Source organism: Delphinapterus leucas, chromosome 4 (assembly GCF_059928025.1).
Source record: "Delphinapterus leucas isolate spDelLeu-1000000601 "Yukka" chromosome 4, BTC_Dleu_Yukka2, whole genome shotgun sequence".
Classification (NCBI taxonomy): Eukaryota; Metazoa; Chordata; class Mammalia; order Artiodactyla; family Monodontidae; genus Delphinapterus; species Delphinapterus leucas.
In genome coordinates this window covers 104,075,471-104,094,345 of record NC_143132.1, presented here as the reverse complement: position 1 = coordinate 104,094,345, position 18,875 = coordinate 104,075,471, and the positions used below count along the sequence as shown (strand labels likewise).

General features: G+C 37.8%; 1 protein-coding gene across 2 annotated transcripts in view; it reads right to left on the bottom strand.

The window, feature by feature from the left end:
• KPNA4 (karyopherin subunit alpha 4) overlaps positions 1-18,875 on the bottom strand; it is a 55,389-nt gene that overhangs the window by 36,141 nt on the left and 373 nt on the right. The window lies entirely within an intron of this gene.

Below are 18,875 nucleotides of genomic sequence, written 5' to 3'. Positions count from 1 at the left end.
TCCTTGTATGTACATTTTATGAATATAATCAATTCAAATTCATGGTTTTGTTACAGAAAAATCTACACAAATATCATTGTAGGATTTTGTAAACTGGAAAAAATAGAAATCATTTAAACTATCTCATTTTATAGTGACTTGTCCAAGGCTCAGATTATCCTGGCCCCAGACCAATGTTCTTTATACTAGACCATACTACCTTTTCATTCTAGGTCTCCTTCTGTTGCATATCTCTTCAAATAAGCCACTTTTCCTTCTTTTTCCTCAGTATTTTCAAAATATTTATTTTTCTTTGTGAATTTATGTTCAAAGACTTTCACAATGGCAACAGAAAAACTTCATTAAAAGGTAAATCACTGAATTGCTTTACTAAAACACCATTTGAGAAGCATTAACTCTAATTATGCTCACATACTAAACAGATGTGTACATCTACACAAAAAGCCAGTAATTCACCCAACAAATGTTTACTGACCATTATATACCATAAACTGTTCTCAGTGTTAAGGACACAGCAGGGAACAAAAGGATAAAAATCTCTGACTTCACAGAACCTAGTGTGGGGAAAGACAATAAATAAAACTAAAATATAGGGCTTCCCTGATGGCACAGTGGTTGACAGTCCGCCTGCTGATGCAGGGGACACAGGTTCGTGCCCTGGTCTGGGAGGATCCCACATGCCGCGGAGCGGCTGGGCCCGTGAGCCATGGCTGCTGAGCCTGCGCGTCTGGAGCCTGTGCTCCGCAACGGGAGAGGCCACAACAGTCAGAGGCCCAAGTACTGCAAAAAAAAAAAAAAAAAACCTAAAATATATAGTATGTTAGATAGTGACAAATATTACAAAAAATATAAAGCCAAGAAAGTGGATGTTTTTTTAACTTTAAAAAAAATGTTTAAAAAATATTTATTTATTTGGCTCCTCCAGGTCTTAGTTGCAGCGTGCGTGATCTAGTTCCCTGACCAGGGATTGAACCTGGGGCCGCTGCATTGGGAGCACGGAGTCTTAACCACTGAACCACCAGGAAAGTCCCAAGAAGAGGGATATTTTTAAGTAAAGACCTTAAGATGAGTAAGCAAGCCATGCTGGTAATTTGGCAGAAAGTATTCAAGGCAGAGGAATTAGCAAGTAAAAAAGGACCAGACATAAGAGAAGAGGAAAGGCAGAGTCCAGGTGGCTGACATGCAATCAACAGAGGAGAAGGAAATGGATGGCCACTGTAAAGATTTTAGCATTTACTCTTAGTGCGATAGAAAGCCACTGATGGGTTCTGAGCAAATGAGACATCATACTCTGACTTAAAACAGAATCATTCCAGCTGCTGTGTTGGGAATACAACATAACTGTAGTAGTCCAGATAAGAGATAATAGTTTGGAGCAGAGTGATAGCAGGGGACATAATGAGATGCAGATTCTGAAGACTGATATATTCCGAAGATTGAATCTACAAAATGTGCTAATTAATGGGCTAGATAAGACTGTGAAAGAGAGGAAACAATGAGGAATGGAAGGTTTTTGGTCCAAGTTAAGTGAAAGATGGAACTACCATTTACTGAGATGGGGCAGACTGAATGATGAGCAGGTTTGGGGAGTAATATGACTTTTGAACACTCATTTTTGAATCAAAATGAGTCAAGACGCCAGTTTGAGCCTAGGTTTCAAGGAAGAGGTTAGGACTAAAAATATCAACTTAGAAAGCTGGCTGTGTATAAATCGCATTTAAAACCAGATGATTTGATAAGATTACCTGCAGAGTGAGCATAACTTCAGGCACTTTAAATATTAAGGGGCAGAGGACTAAGAAGTAACAGTCAGTGAGACAGAAGACAATAGGAATCTGTGCAAAGCTGGAATCAAGTGAAAAAAAATTACTTTTCAAGGAAGAATACATAATTAACTATGTCAAATGGTACTGACAGGTCAAATAAGATAAGGACTGAGAACCATCAGATTACTGTATATTTACTTTATAATTTAATATGGCTTGTCATCACAGAAACAATACCCCCACCCCAAATCTACTATGAATTCTGGTCTGTTTCTGTTACCGTTTATTCCCATCCCTGGACACTTAATAAGCTGAAAAATACTACCCAAGACTCAAAGCTTCTAACCCACATGTTATTTACTGTGCTACAGTACTGTACCTGAATAAGTTACAGAACCAAAGGTGAGCTCTGTTATCTACACAACACAGATTTCTCCAAATGAAAACAAACCCCACTCTCTAGCCCTTCCTTGTTCCCTTAAGCCACTCTGTAAGCAGTCTTATTTCTGAGTAGGTCGTATATTTCAGGACAAGACTAAATTTGTGTAAATAATGGTTCCCCCTCCATCAATGCAGTCAATGAAGTAGACTACATTTTAACATATATATTCCCAAATTAACCACTTCTATAAGTATGAAATTATTTTTTGAAATGTCAAATATACAAAAAAGTAGAGAAAATCATAAGATACTCATGTATCAATAAATATCACTATTTTGTCCCATTTGCTTTATTTTTTAAAGAAATAAGAATTTCTAAGTATTACAGATACTGCTGAAACCTCATTCCAACCTCAACCCTCTCCACTCCCTTTCCCCTTTTGCCTTCCCAGAAGCAACCATTTTTCTGAATTCTCATGAGTGTTTTGACTGTATATCAACACATCTATAATAGTTTTAATACATTTAACATTTAATATGAATAATATCATGCCATACACACCTTTTTGAAAAGTAAACTTTAGAGCAGTTTTAAGCCCACAGAAAAACTGAACAGAAAGTACAGAGTTCCCATGTATTCCTCGCCCCTCCTCCACTATCAACATTCTGTACTAGTGTGGTACCTTTGTTACAAATGACGAACCTATGACACATCACTATCACCCAAAGTCCATAGTTTACATCAGGGTACATTCTACAGGTTTTGACAAATGTAAAATAACATGTATCTACCATTATTATAGTATCATACAGATTAGTTTCACTGCCCTAAAAATCCTCTGTACTCTGCCTACAGTCTCTGGAAACCACTGATCTTTCACTGTCTCTACACTTTTGCCTTTTCCAGAATGTCATATAGTTGGAATCATACAGGAGGTGGCCTTTTTAGATTGGCATCTTTCATTTAGTAGTATATATTTAAGCTTCTTCCATGTCTTTTAATAGTTTGATAGAACATTTTTTCTTAGTGCTGAATAATATTCCATTGTCTCAATGTATCATAGTTTACTTACCTTCATTTGCATAAAAACCAAAGAGTGTGATTAATGAATTGTATGGTAAGAGTAAGAAACCTTGCCAAACTGCCTTTCAACGTGGCTGTACCAATTTGTATTCCCACCAGCAATGAATGAGACTTCCCCTTGCTCCACATCCTCACTAACATTGGTTGTCAAGTGTTTTTTCTTTTCTTTTTTTAAACTGTGGTAAAATACACGACATAAAACATACTATCATAACCATTTCTAACTAAAAAATTTTTATTAAAAAATGTAAAATTTGCAATCGTAATAATTCTTAAGTGAAGAGTTCAGTACATTTGCATTTTTGTGCACCCGATGTCCAAAACTCTTTTCATCTCAATATACTGAAACCCTATAACCTATTAAACATCAACTCCCTATTTCCCCTTCCCCCAGGGCAACCATTACGCTACTTTGTTTCTATGAATTTTGCTATTCTAGGTACCTAATATAAGTGGAATTGTACAATTTTTGCTTTTTGTGACTTAGCATAATGGCTTCAAGTTTCACCCACATTGTAATGTGCCAGAATTTCCTTTCTTCTTAAGTCAGAATATTCCATTGCATGCATATACCACATTTTATTTGTCCATTCACCCACTGAAGGACACTTGGCTTGCTTCCACCTTTTGACTACTACAGATAATGCTGCTATGACTATTAAGGGTACAAATACCTCTTTCAAGTCCTTTTCAATTCTTTTGGGTATATTCCGAACCCAGGAGTGGAGTTGCTGGGTCATATGGTAATTCTATTTTTAATTTTTTGAGGAATCACCATACCATTTTCCATAGTGGCTGAAAAATTTTGCATTCTCACCAACAGTGTACCATGGTACCAATTTCTCCACATCTTCATCAATGCTTATTTTCTGGGGTTGTTTTTTTTTTTTTGGATTTTGTTTTTTCAGTAGTCATTCTAATGGGTATGAGGTGGTATCCCATTGTGGCTCTGATCTGCATTTCCTCAATAACTAGTAATGTTGAACACCTTTTCATATGCTTGTTGGCCACTTGTATAACTTCTTTGGAGATATGTTTATTCAAATCCTTTGCCCATTTTAAAATAGAGGTTTATTTTTTTGTTATTGAGTTGTAGGAGTTCTTTATATATTCTGGATGTTAACCACATATTAGATGTGCAAGTATTTTCTCCCATTCCGCCAGTTGCCTTTTCACAATATCGACTAGGTCCTTTTATGTACAGAAATCTTAACATTTGATGTAGTCCAATTTACCTATTTTCTCTTTTGTCACCTATGCTTTTGGTGTCATATCCAAGAAATCACTGCTAGTTTCATGTCATGAAGCCTTTGTCCTACGTTTTCTTCTTAAGAGTTTTATTGTTTTGTCTTATATTTAGGCTCTTGATACATTTTGAGTTAATTTTTGTATATGGTATTAGGTTAGGGTCCAACTTCATTCTTTTGCTTGTGGATATCAAATATTCCCAGCACCATTTGTTGAAAAGACTGTCCTTTTACCACTGAATGGTCTTGGCACTCTCACCAAAAATAATTTGCCCATGCATGCTAGGGTTTATTTCTGGGCTCCCCATTCTATTCCATTGGTCTATATGTCTGACTTTATGCAAGTATCACAGTTGTCATTACTGTAGCTTTGTACTAAGTTTTAAAATCAGGAAGTATGAAACCTCCAACTTTATCTTCTTTTTCAAGATTACTTTTGACTATTTGGGGCCCATTGAGATTCCACATGAATTTTAAGATGGATTTTTCTATTTCTACAAATAATACCACTGAGATTTTGATAAATCCGTAGATTTGCATTAAATCTGTAGATCACTTTGGGTAGTACAGACATTTAACAATAATAAGTCTTTCTATCCATGAACACAGTATGTCTTTCCATTTATTTGTGTCCCCTTTAATTTCTTTCAGCAATATTTTACAGTTTTCAGTGTAAAAGTTTTTCTTCTCATTGGTTAGTTTTATTCCTAAGTATTATATTCCTTTTGATGTTACTGTAAATGGGTATGCCTCTCAATTTCCTTTTCAGGTTGTTCCTTGTTAGTGTTGGTTAATTTTATATCCCACAAGACTGCATCCCAATGGTTCTCACCCAGGGTGATTTTGCCACTCAGGGGACATTTGGTAATTTCTGGAGACAATTTTGGTTTTTACAACTTGGGGGGAAGGGGACAGACATGCTACTGGAATCAAATGGGCAGAGGCAAGGGATGCTACTAAACATCCTACAACACACAGGGAAGTTTCCCACAACAAAGAATTATCTGGCCCAAGATGTCAATAGTGCCAAACTTAAGAAACTTTGCTATATTCTACTATGAGTTATTCTCATTAGAACCCAAATTAAGTCCAAATATATTTCAAAATGTACACAAGAAAAAGGAAACATTCCAAAAGATTAACAGCAGTAAGATTATGGAGGATTATTTTATTTTTCCATTTTTCTAAAAAATTTCTACAATTACCATGCCATTACCATTTCAAGAGAAAAAAATTAACTTGGGACTTTCCTGGTGGTCCAGTGGGTAAGACTCTGAGCTCCCAATACAGGGGGGCCAGGTTTGATCTCTGGTCCGGGAACTAGATTCTACATGCATGCCACAACTAAGAAGCCCACATGCTGCAACGAAGATCCCACGTGCCGCAACAAAGACCCAGCGCAGCCAAAATAAATAAATATTTTTAAAAAGAGAGAAAAATGAACTTGATTTGAAAAATCTGATTTAGTCACTAATTCTAATCCGAGTACATGACTCTCTTTTTTTTTTTTTTCTTTTTTAAAGTTGCATTTGATTTCCACAAGTATTTACTTAAGTGCCACTTAATCTGCCAGGCTCTGTGACAAGAATTAAGAATAGAGTGGTATACAAAAGAGACAAGGTTCATACTCTCAGGGAGCTTATAGTCTGATGGGAGAATTTAACATTGAGTAAATACACTAACAAATTATGATACGTATTCTCAAGGAAAACAACAGGGGGATTTAACTTTCAACTAGCCTCTTCAGGGATGGCCTCTAAGTAAATGATATTGAAGATTCAGAAGATGAGAAATAAGCAGGCAGGCGAAGGAAAGGGGATGAAGATAAAGGGAGTGGGAAGGGCATTCTGACAGAGCAGCATGTGTGAAAGGCCTGGAGAGGGCTATTAATGTGTTAGAGTTAGAGGAATTAAAAGAAGATGAGTGAGAGCATAGTAAAAGGAGATAATAAGTGAGAGAGGTAGGAGAAGGAGACAGGGACAAGATTTGGCAAGGCCTTAAAGGTCTCAGTAAGGAGTTTGAAAGCTAAATGTGGTGGGATGCAACTGAAGCAGAGGAGGAGCGTTGATATGATTTACTTATTTTTTAAAAGAACCATGCTGGTTATTTTATGAATTAGAGCAGAGCAATAGCAGAAATAAGGCAACCACTGTAGAGATGAGGTAATAATGATTTGCCCCAGATTTTAACAGTGAGTACAAAGCGAACAGAAAAGTAAGAATGGAGTGACGTTCACTAAATAACGTCATACTTACAACCTTATTATAGAGAAACTTCTCTTTCCAGGAATGCTGTTGCAAAGCCAGCAAAGGATGTTACTTATGTGACACCCCCCTTCCCCACACCACAGCTGACTGGTGGAGGAGGTGAAGGGGAAAAGCCAATCCATAAACAGGCCAGCAGTAAAAACAATCTGCCTCAGTTTGGGCAGAGCTTATCAGCATAAGCAGATTCTCTCAGTAATTCAACACGAATATTATATAAAGACTAAGAGAGTCAGTACCCAGGAAAAATAAAATTTAGTAGCTGAATTAGTGGCTGGCAGAGCAGTAGAGCAAAGATCCATGAATTCCTACCAAGATACTCCTACCTGAAATATCTGGGATAATGTGAGAACTGGTTCCTTAATGTTCCTAACACCCCACCCTTATTTGACATAGTCTGAATAAGGGTGTTCCTTGCATTCTCTCTCTCTTTTTTTTTTTTTTTTGGCCACGTAGCGCAGCTTGTGGGATCTTAATTCCCCGACCAGGGACTGAACCCAGGCCTCTCTGCAGTGAAAGCACCAAGTCCTAACCACTGGACCGCCAAGGAAGTCCCTATTCCTTGCATTTTTAAAAGCTTAATCAAAGAAAGTATCCACTGAAGTGGGATTTTAATTTTACAGAAATTGAGGCTAAAAAAATTATTATAAAGATTTCCTGATGGCATATAGCTCATGAGATGCAATCCTAGGTCTTCTCATTCTAATAATCAACCTTTTCCACAAATCTTAAGGGAAGAGTTATTGGATGCCAAACATTTAGGATATCCTTTCCTTTCAAATTTAAGGTATGTTATTTATTATAAATTTGAGTTTAGGAAAGAAAGATAAGGGATCTACTACAACACTAGCTCACAGTGGTTAAATATCACCACAGGGTCAGTTTACAGCAGGGATCTGAGAAATCTTGACCTTCTAGAATGTAAAACGATGAGAATAGGAATTTAGCCTGTGTTATTCATTGCTCTAGCCTCACTGCTTACAACAGAACCTCAGACACAGAAACTGAGTAATTACTCACTGAACAAATGAATTCAATACAGGGAAGGATAGATGAAAAGTGAGTGAAAAAGAGCTGCCAAGAGTTCACCTGTGACCCTTAGGTAGTAGAAAGTTGCCACAAGCCCTACTTATTTCTCTTAATTAAGCTACAACTTTAGTGAGATATAATTCACATACTATACAATTCACTCATTTAAAGTGTAAAATTCTGTCATTTTTAGTATATTCACAAAGTTGCACATCAATCACCACCATCCAATTCCAGATCATATTCTTCACCACAAAAAGCCCTATACCTATTAGCAGCCAGTCCCCATGTGCCCCTTGTCCCAAGGCCTTGGCAACCACTAATCAACTTTGTCTCTTTGGATTTGCCTATCCTGGACATTTCGTATAAATGTAATTACAGAATATGTGAACTTTTGTGACTGGCTTCTTAGCATTTTTTCAAGGTTCATCCATGTAGTAGCAGTGCTTCATTCCTTTTTATGGTAGAATAATATTCCACTGTATGCATATCCAGGTTTTGTTTATCAATTCATCAGTTGATGGACATTTGAGTTGTTTCCATGTTTTGCCTATTTTAGATAATGCTACTATGAACATTCATGTACAAGTTTTTGTGCAGACACTTGTTTTCAATTCTTTTGGGTTTTATACCTAGGAGTGGAACTGCTGGGTCACATGTTAACCCTTTAACTTTTTAAGGAACTGCCAAACTGCATTCCAAAGTGGCTGCACCATTTTACATTCTCATCAGCCATATATGAGGGTTCCACTTTCTCCACATCCTCATCAACACCTGTTATTGTCTATCTTTTTGCTTACAGCTATGCTAGTAGGTGTTAAGTGGTATCTCATTATGGTTTTCAGCTTAATGACTAATGCTGTTGGATCATACATTTTATTTGTTTATTGGTCCTAAATAAGCTTTGTCATAATTTAAAGATAATACCATTTTAAAGCTGGAGAACAAAAGGGAATTGGGAAAACTTATTCAAGACATTAAGAGAAAAAAGTGTGAAAACTCTGATATAAGACGTTTGAGAAGACAGTTGATCAACAACTCAATTCTGTAGCTATACCTGTGAACACCTCTACATAAGAGTCAAAGGCAAAATAAACCATTCTACATCTGTATTGGATGGTAGTGCTTTATAATTTTGTCTTCAATAGGCTTTTTCTTCCATTCTTCTTACTCTAACAGACAGACCCCTCATTCTTTTGAGAAACCTGTGTTTTAAGTGGAGGTACCAACACCCTCCCCCAACAAAAGCAACCCCCCACACACACACAGCTGGCCTATGGCACATGACTTTGTGCTGGCCAATCACAGAACCACGTTTGTCTGCCCACAGTGATTAATGCAGGCGTAAGTATGCAATCAAATCTTGATCAATCAGAGTCCTCCCCAGACTTTCATTAGAACTCTTATAATGTGAGCTATGTCTTTAAACTTACTGGGTTATGAGAGCCAGATTCCCCCACTTTGCTTTAACTAATTTTAGCTGGGTTTCTGTTCCCCAAAACAAAACTGTATAATATTAAAAAATCAGCTCTTTCAGCCTAAAGCTATCAGACCTAACTTTTAATATCAACATTATGGAAAAAGTTTATGGTATTTAAAGCCACTATTCTAAACAAAGACAGAAAATATTGGGTTTCATAATTACTAAAGAACCAAGAGTAATGTAACAATTATTCAAAAATCTTAAGACTTTATTTTGCTTTTTTCTTTTCTGGACCTGCAACAGCTGAAAGTGGCTAAAGAGGAACAGGGGAATAGGCAGGATGGGTGGCAAAAAGGTTAGGATCATTTAATACAACCACGTAGAGACTAGCTGTAGGGCCTTCAGAATACAACTACTGTAACTAAATTCACGTAACACTTACTTTAAGGAACCATACATGCTGTAAAAACTGAAACAAGTATTACGAGTAGATACTGGGCAACTAAAGCTTTCATTTAAAGAACTAGAAACTGAGACAGAACATAATTTGCTTTCTAATATTAAAAATATGTCTATCACCAAATTATGAAACACCACATTATCTTAGGATTCTGACTTTTGTTAATACAAATTTAAAGAAATTTCAGGTTTGCCAAAATACACCATTATTGAAAATGTAATTTACATTAAGTTCAATGTAAATTAAATTTAGGGTAAAAGTGATAGCTAATCAAATTTTGTCCTAACAGTAAATAAACAGTAACAGAAAACAGTTTAGCGTTGTAAATAATCAAGCTAATCTTGTAGTACCAGTAAATGTCTATGGCCTTAAACCATTTTTCATTACGTGTACCAAATAATGTGAATCAGAGCTATTTTCTGGTTAAATTTACAGTCTTACGGGACAACAGTTACAAAATCTTCATAAAGTATTTACTAACCTACTTACAACACAGGATTAGAGAAATGAAGTCAGAAACTAGTAATTTTATGACAATTTGGTTAAGCATGCAGGAGGAAGTAGGCTTTCACTTGAGTGCTAATGAAGGGAAAAAGAAGCCTTCTCCAATTCATGTGATGTGATGTGAATTACGGTGCACAGTGGTACAAAAGGAACTGCAAACAAAATGTTAATCTGATAGGGAACACGGGGTTATTTGGATGTAATGTATGATGAAGCAAGTTGGTAGAAATAAAAACAGCCACCATTCACTCTACCTGCACTATATGCCATGCACTATTAAGCATTTAAGTAGTTTAAAGAGATTAAGTTAACTTCCATAACTATTAAACAGAGGAACTAGGGTTCAAATCCAGGTGTGACTCCATAGTCCATGTTATTTAACTGTGATACTGTAAAGTCCTTCAATAGTCTTTTATTAATTAAAAGTGACAATCACCTATAACAGAAGCAACAATAATAACACAGACAGTGATTCTCAAAGTGTGGTCAGTGGGCCCCTGTGGGGACACTGAGACCTTTTCAGAGGGTCCACAAGGTCAAAACTATTTTCTTAAATTACTACTACTAATTTTTTTTTATTATGTTAACATTTGCACTGTACTGCACTGCAATGGGTAAAGCCGCTGGTGCTTTACCATGAATTAAGGCAATGTCACCAAGCTGTAATAATAGTCATTGTGTTTCAGTTAAAAAGAAAAAAGACTGTTCACTGAAGAATGTCCTTGATGAGGGGCTTCCCTGGTGGTGTAGTGGTTAAGAATCCTCCTGCCAATGCAGGGGACACGGGTTCAAGCCCTGGTCCGGGAAGATCCCACATCCCGTGAAGCAACTAAGCCCGTGCGCCACAACTATTGAGCCTGTGCTCTAGAGCCCGCGTGCCACAACTACTGATGCTCGTGCACCTAGAGCCTGTGCTCCACAACAAGAGAAGTCACTGCAATGAGAATCCCATGCACCGCAACGAAAAGTAGCTGCCGCTCACCACAACTAGAGAAAGCCCGTGCACAGCAACAAAGACCCAACGCAGCCAAAAATAAATAAATAAAATAAATTTTTTAAAAAGAGAAAAAAATGTTAAAAAAAAAAAGAATAATGTCCTTGATGAAACAGTAAAAAAATTACTTTTATTAAAAACCGGCCTTTTGGGCTTCCCTGGTGGCGCAGTGGTTGAGAGTCCACCTGCCGATGCAGGGGACATGGGTTCGTGCCCCGGGTCCGGGAAGATCCCACGTGCTGCGGAGTGGCTGGGCCCGTGAGCCATGGCCGCTGAGCCTGCACGTCCAGAGCCTGTGCTCCACAATGGGAGAGGCCACAGCAGTGAGAGGCCCACGTACCACCAAAAAAAAAAAAAAAAAAGGCCTTTTCTTTCTAAAATTTTGTGATGAAATGGGGATTACACATAAACCACTTCTACAGCATACCCCCTTCTGCAGCAGGATGACTGTTTCAGGAAAAAGTATTTGTGGGACTGTTTAAGTTGCTAATTGAACTAGCCACTTTTTTCATGAAACATCACTTTTACTTGAAAGAACAACTGAGAGACAAATTATGGCTATTCAGAAAGTGTCTGGCAGATGTTTTCACAAAAATGAGCAAAGTGAACTTATGGCTTCAAGGAAAACAACTTAAAGTATTTCTTGCTAATGACAAAATTTGAGCTTTCAAGTGAAGATAAGAATTTTGGAAAACTTGTATCTACCACTGTGAGCTTGACAGATTACCAATATTTAAGATTTTTCTGATGAGCTACGTGACAATGCTAATAATTGTGAATTTTCATTGTAAAATAAATGTGTCAGCATTCGGAAGATCTACACAACTCAGTGAACTAATATTTTCCAAATGACCAATACATGATGTTACAAAATCAGCCATGTCCAAGTGCAAGACAGACCAATGAATTTTAATGTAACAAAGTAAGAAAAGTTTACTAATATGGCTTCAGATTCCACAATGCAACTAACTTTTAAGAAAGTGTTATTTCTAGAGTTTTGGTATATATGGTATGATATTGTATATCAAAGAATAATTTCCTTAATTATCTGAAAAGGCTATTAAACATTCCTCCCTTTTCCAACTGCCTACTGTGTGAAATTGGATGTTCCTCATATACTTCAACCAAAAGAACATACCAAAAGATTGAATTCAGAAATAGATATGAGGGGGCTTCCCTGGTGGCACAGTGGTTAAGAATCCGCCTGCCAATGCAGGGGACACAGGTTCGAGCCCTGGTCCAGGAAGATTCCACATGCTGCATAGCAACAAAGCCCGTGTGCCACAACTACTGAAGCCCGTGTGCCACAACTACTGAAGCCTGTGTGCCTGGAGCCTGTGCTCCGCAACAGGAGAAGCCACCACAATGAGAAGCCCTCGCACTACAACGAAGAGTAGCCCCCGCTCGCGGGAACTAGAGAAAGCTTGCACACAGCAACAGAAGACCCAACGCAGCCAAAAAATAAATAAATGAAATAAATCTAAAAAAAAAAAAAAAAGAAACAGATATGAGAATTCAGCTATCTTTACTTGAGCCAAACATTAAAGAGACTCAAAAAAATGTTAAACATGGCCACTCTTCTCACCAAATTTTTTGGGTTTTGAAAAATAAGTTATCTTCGGTAAGAAATTTATGTTTATATAAAACAGCTTTGGGACCTTCCTGGTAACGCAGTGGTTAAGAATCACCTGCCAAGGCAGGGGACATGAGTTCGAGCCCTGATCCGGGAAGATCCCACATGCCGTGCTACAATTAAGCCCGTGCACCACAACTACTGAGTCTGCGCTCTAGAGCTCGCGAGCCACAACTACTGAGCCCGTGTGCCACAACTACTGTAGCCTGTGTGCCTAGAGCCCATGCTCCGCAACGAGAAGCCACCGCAATGAGAAGCCCGCGCACCACAACAAAGAGTAGCCCCTACTCGCCACGCGTGCACAGCAACGAAGACCCAAAGCAGCCAAAAATAAATAAATAAAAAAATAATTTTTTTAAAAAAACAGCTTTATTAGTGTTATTTTTGAGTTAATATTTTTTAAAATTCTTACTTTTAGTTTCTAAAATGGTAAAAATTGATATTAATAGAAACTCCCAAATAAAGCTTTTTTTAAAAAAAATTTTTTAATACATTTATTTATTTATTTTTGGCTGCATTGCGTCTTCGTTGCTGCACGTGGGCTTTCTCTAGTTGCAGCCAGCAGGGGCTACCCTTCGTTGTGGTGCATGGGCTTCTCACTGCGGTGGCTTCTCTTGTTGCGGACCACGGGCTCTAGGCACGCAGGCTTCATTAGTTGTGGCACACAGGCTCAGTAGTTGTGGCTCGCAGGCTCTAGAGCACAGGCTCAGTAGCTGTGGTGCACGGGCTTCGTTGCTCCGCGGCATGTGGGATCTTCCCGGACCATGGCTCGAACCTGTGTCCCCTGCATTGGCAGGCGGACTCTTAACCACTGTGCCACCAGGGAAGTCCCCCAAATAAAGCTTTTTGAGGGTCCTTATTTTTAACCGTATAAATGGGTCTTGAGCCCCAAAGCTCTGAAAATTTCTGAACTAAGACCATAACAAGCACATATATATTATCCTTATTTAGTAGGTGCCAATATAAAGATTGTGTTCATTTTATCTGTGGAAGAAAGGAGTCTCCCTCATCCCTGTCTTATTAAACCTAAATGGAAAGCACAGTAAGTAGATTGTGTTCTCTAGTTTAAAGTCCACAAATAAAACACAATTTCCAAAAAGATCTCTGGTTTAAAAAAAAAAAAAAGGAAACAACACTTACTGAATGCCTATTATACCCCATGTACTACGCTAGGTGCTTTCACATACAGCCTTTTAATCAACTTTGAGATCTGTATTGAGGCTGAGAGAAGTTAAAGGGAGGTAATATAGTACAGTACAAATAGTATTGACTTCACTTTGACATTCCTGAGTTAAGACCATTCCCTTGAATGTTATGCTATTATGTCACTTAACTCTAAAATTTTTTTCTTTACATAATAATACTTCCTACTTACATGACTGAGAGAAATGAGAATACAATTAAAAGCAAATACAGTAGATGCTCAAGAAGTTAGTTCCCTTTAATCAGACTTCTGCTCTGTTCCAAAACTAAACCAGTGAGTACCACAATCATTGTTCAAGGTTAGATTTGACAAGCTCTCATTTCACCATTATAGGCCTCAAGTAGATGAATGCTGCTCCAGTAAACATTTAAAAATATCTTAAGGACCCACAACCACTATCAGATATAAGAGATCAATGTTTAAAAATTACCTACACATTTTTCCTAAAGTTGTTTCATTCTTTTAAAGCTAAATCACTGCTACAACTCTTCCCAATCTTGTTACATGCACATGTGACATACTAGTCTCTATGAAAAATGACATCTTGATATCTCTAAGAAAATTATCAATGAAGCAATTCTGAAATGGGTTGCCTCATAAACTAGGAAAGCTGAAAGGAAGCACAAAAACAATTATTGAATTCCCAACTACATTTCTATCAGATATTTCATATTGTCACATGCTTGGACTATTATATGAAAAATTAGACAGTGGTTATTTTAAGTATATTAAATATGTTCCAAGATTTGTGATGAGAGAGGTCAGTCTCTAAAAGTTAACAAGACTTAATAGCTTAACAATGCCTTTCACTCTGTACAGTTTAACAAATCACCAAGGCCATTTCTAAACAATAAAACAGCTGATCAATTTATTAAACTCTTGCCAACCAAGCAACTATTTTTTCCTGAAGTTCATATTTGATGCTCTGTGGACAATGACAAGTTTCCAATTATGTAGCATTTTAGTATTCTTTTATTTTTTAGGGTGTTTTTCTTAAAGTAGTGTTTTTATAAGATCTAATTATTTTTCTAACATAACTTATGCTCTATTCAATCCTGGATAACCTCAGAACTTCTATAAAAATTATGCAGGTTTATTATTAAGTCTATGAGAGAATTCCCCCTCTACTTTTAAAACATAAGCTAGATGAGATTAATTTGCTTTATTCTGACACATTTTTTTAATTTGAAATTTGGTCACTACCCATTTCCTGTGTTGCACTGTGCATACCCAGCTATGGTTACTATCTCAAACTAATAATGATGATCCTCTACCACACTGCACAAAAGGAACCACACCCTGAATGTCATCTGACAGTTCCTACAAGTTATTTTAAATGGATACTGACATATAACTTCTTTAATGCTTTTATCTTTCAAGAAGTTAGCACGACCATATTTTGGAGGAGCCAGAATGGTAGAATGTAACACAGGAATAACTATCAAACTGAAGGCTATGGAATCAGTTTCAATTCCAACACTTAGAAATTCTGACTTTACAAGGGTCACTAATTCCCTGTGCCCAAACTGCCCTTCAATGAGCAATTACATCTCTCTACATTAAAAATGTTCCCATTAATTTTAAGTTCAACATAACTTATATATGCACAAAGAGAAAAAACAAAAAGCCAACTGCAAATAAGGGAGTTAGAGAATCAGTTCCACTGAATCCTATTAAATCTCCTTCCTCCCCCTAAGAAAAGCTGAAGGTGATAAATGCTCAGAAAATTGCCAGGCATCTTCCTAACATTAACCTATTAATCTTCACAACACTCATGAAGCAGATGTCAAGGACCTCTAGTTTTACAGATAAAAGAACCCTAAGACTAACTGATTCTCCCAAAGTCACACACAGTTAAGAGATTAGATTAAACTAAACTCTTAAGACTCTGTACTCATCATAATTTGGAATCAAACAATGTTAGATCAAACCAAGAAATGTTATAATTATCTCATGCTATCCTCTATATCCGTGCTATCCAATAAGGTAGCCACTAGCCATATGCAGCTATTAAGAACCTGAAATGTAGCTAGCCCAAATTGAGATACACTGTAAGTGTAAAAGACAGACCAGATTTTGAAGACTAGTATGAAAAGAAGAACATGAAACATCTCATTAAATTTTTTTACACTGATTACATGTTGAAATGGTATTTTGGATATACCAGATTAAATAAAATTTCACTGGACAGCACTGGTCCATACTTCTTTTCAAAGACCTTCCAATGAAACATGTCACTGTAATATCAACCAAAAAGCAGTATTTTCTTAGAATTTGTTGTAGCACAATACAGAAACCATATTTTGAGGGAGGAGGAAATGGGCATAATTAGTATTTTGAGGGACACAGGCATATATGTATGAATAGATACACAAAATAGGCCTTCTAGTGTTCTCTAAGGATAATAAAAGATGTTTCTCTCTCATTGCAGGCATATGTGACAGAATAAATCACAAGTGAGGAGAGAGTTATGACTTTCCCTTAAAGTCATATTCCATTTCCTTATGTGGAAATGTGAAAATATTCACATTCCTAATGCACACACAGGGTTATCAAAGTCACAAGGATGCCCATAAGGCACAATGAACTTCTCAAAAAAATTTTACCTAATGTGTATTTATAATTATTTTTTAAAAAGTCACATATCATAATATTGTTCTAATATAGAATCAACACAATCTTATTTTGACTAAAATAATAAGAGATACACAGTAAGGGGAAACATCAATTCAAAAAATAAGGATCACCTGAAAATAGTATGGCAACTCCACATAAAGTTACCATGTGTTTTGTGACGACCTAGAGGGGTGGGATAGGGAGGGTGGGAGGGAGATGCAAGAGGGAGGGGATATGGGGATATATGTATAAATATAGCTGATTCACTTTGTTATACAGCAGAAACCAACACAACATTGTAAAGCAATTATACTCCAATAAAGATGTTTAATAAATAAATAAAGTTACCATATGACCCACTAATTCCACACCTAGGTGTATAAGCAAAGAGAAATGAAAACACAGGTCTACACAAAAATGTGTAGATGAATGTTCAGAGCAGCATTATGCGTAATAGTTAAAAAGTGGAAACAATGCAAAAGTCTATCAAATGATGAATGAATAAACAAAATGTAGTGTATCCACACACTGGAATATTCAGCTATAAAAAGGAATGAAGCACTAATACATTCTAGTTACAGAGTGTATGAACCTTGAAAACATTATGCTACCTAAAAGAAGCAAGTCACAAAAGATCACATATTGTATAACTCCATTTATATGAAATATCCAGAATAGGCATATCTAAAAAGACAAAGAGTGACTGCTAGTGAGTTTGGGTTTCTTTTGGGGGTGATGAAAATGTCCTAAGACTGACTGTGTTGATGGCTGCACAACTATGTGAAAACACCAAAAGCCACTTCAAATGGGTTAACTGTATGGTATCTGAATTACATCTCAGCGAAGATGTTTAAAAAAAAAAAAAAAAAAGCGCAGCCAGAAATGTAGAGGGAAAAAGGATCGGAAGGATTGTCTAGCATTTAACTGCTATTTCTCTGGATGTTTGTAGCTTTGTGGTATTTATGTTTTTAGCTTTTGTAATTTGTGATTTTTTCCCTCATTTTAAATATTAATACTGGTCAAAAAATGTTTAATCACATCATTACACAACTTGGTAAACTTAATAAAAGTCGTAAGTTCTACATTTAAATGGCAATTTCTATAACATATGAATTATCTCAATAAAGATGCTGAAATTTCACTTCAACTAGGAGATAGTCCCTCAAACTAGGAAACCCACTAAGACAGCACTAACTGCCTTGGAAAGTAAATGGCTTTGTGGAAAGTCCAAAAGACAGTTACTATCTCAGGCAAGCAAATGCTCAAAGTTCAGAAACAGATGATGGGAATTTGAAGATCTCAGTATAAAAAGGTACAAAGAAACAACATAAAAAATACTACTTGACCACTTTCTCTTAAAAGCTAACCTTCTGATTCAGACGCAGAATGGAAAACAGAAACAAACAAAAACCCCTATTTACCTAGACGTCTAAACCTGTAGCCTAAGAACCTCAGGGGCAGCTGTTACTTAAGATAATGAAGGTTGCTTTTCACCCTTTTCAAATAATAAAACGTGATGGTGCCACTCCACGGTCCACCCCATCCCCCGCTACCACCACCACCGGCAGGTGGAGGGAAAGGATACTGCAGACTAGAGGATGACAGCTTTGTATAACCCTTTGGACTCTATATGCAAGAACGCAGCTGGTGGTCTCTCAGGAGGGGGTAAAGAGATTTGTGAACAAGCTGAAATAAGGGGTATCCTTTGCCTGGAAGAGGACACACCGTGAGCCACATCTTGAATCAGCTATATCCATAGTAAAACACAGGCCGCTGGAAGGCACTGTTAGCATCACCAGGATGGCCTCTCACGCCGGGGGTGTTTTTTTTCAACGGAGAAGTTGACTCCTGTAGTTTGGAATACTGGGGGGAGGCAGGGGTAAAGCGGGAGTCGGGAAGACCAAAGAAAATGCCTTTAAGTGGAGACGACTCAGGCCTCACTGAGGAAGTTCCGAGACTCACTCGGTCGCCACACGCTAGTCCCCCCCTCCACCTCCCACCGCACTCCTGCCCGCGGCGCCCGACATCGGTGGGGGAGCGAGAGCCGGAATCTCCGCCGCTACCGGGATGGGGGCCGCAGCCCGGCCCTGGCATCGCGGCACACACACGCCTCCTCCGCACTCGCCGCGCCCGGCCTCCCCGCCGCGCGGCCCAACCCCTCGCACCCGAGCCGGGCCGGCTCCTCGGGGCAGGCCTAGGCCGCGCCGGCGGTACCCCGGCACCTCGCTCCCCGGCGGAGGCGGACCAGGCCCGACACAAACTTCCCGGCG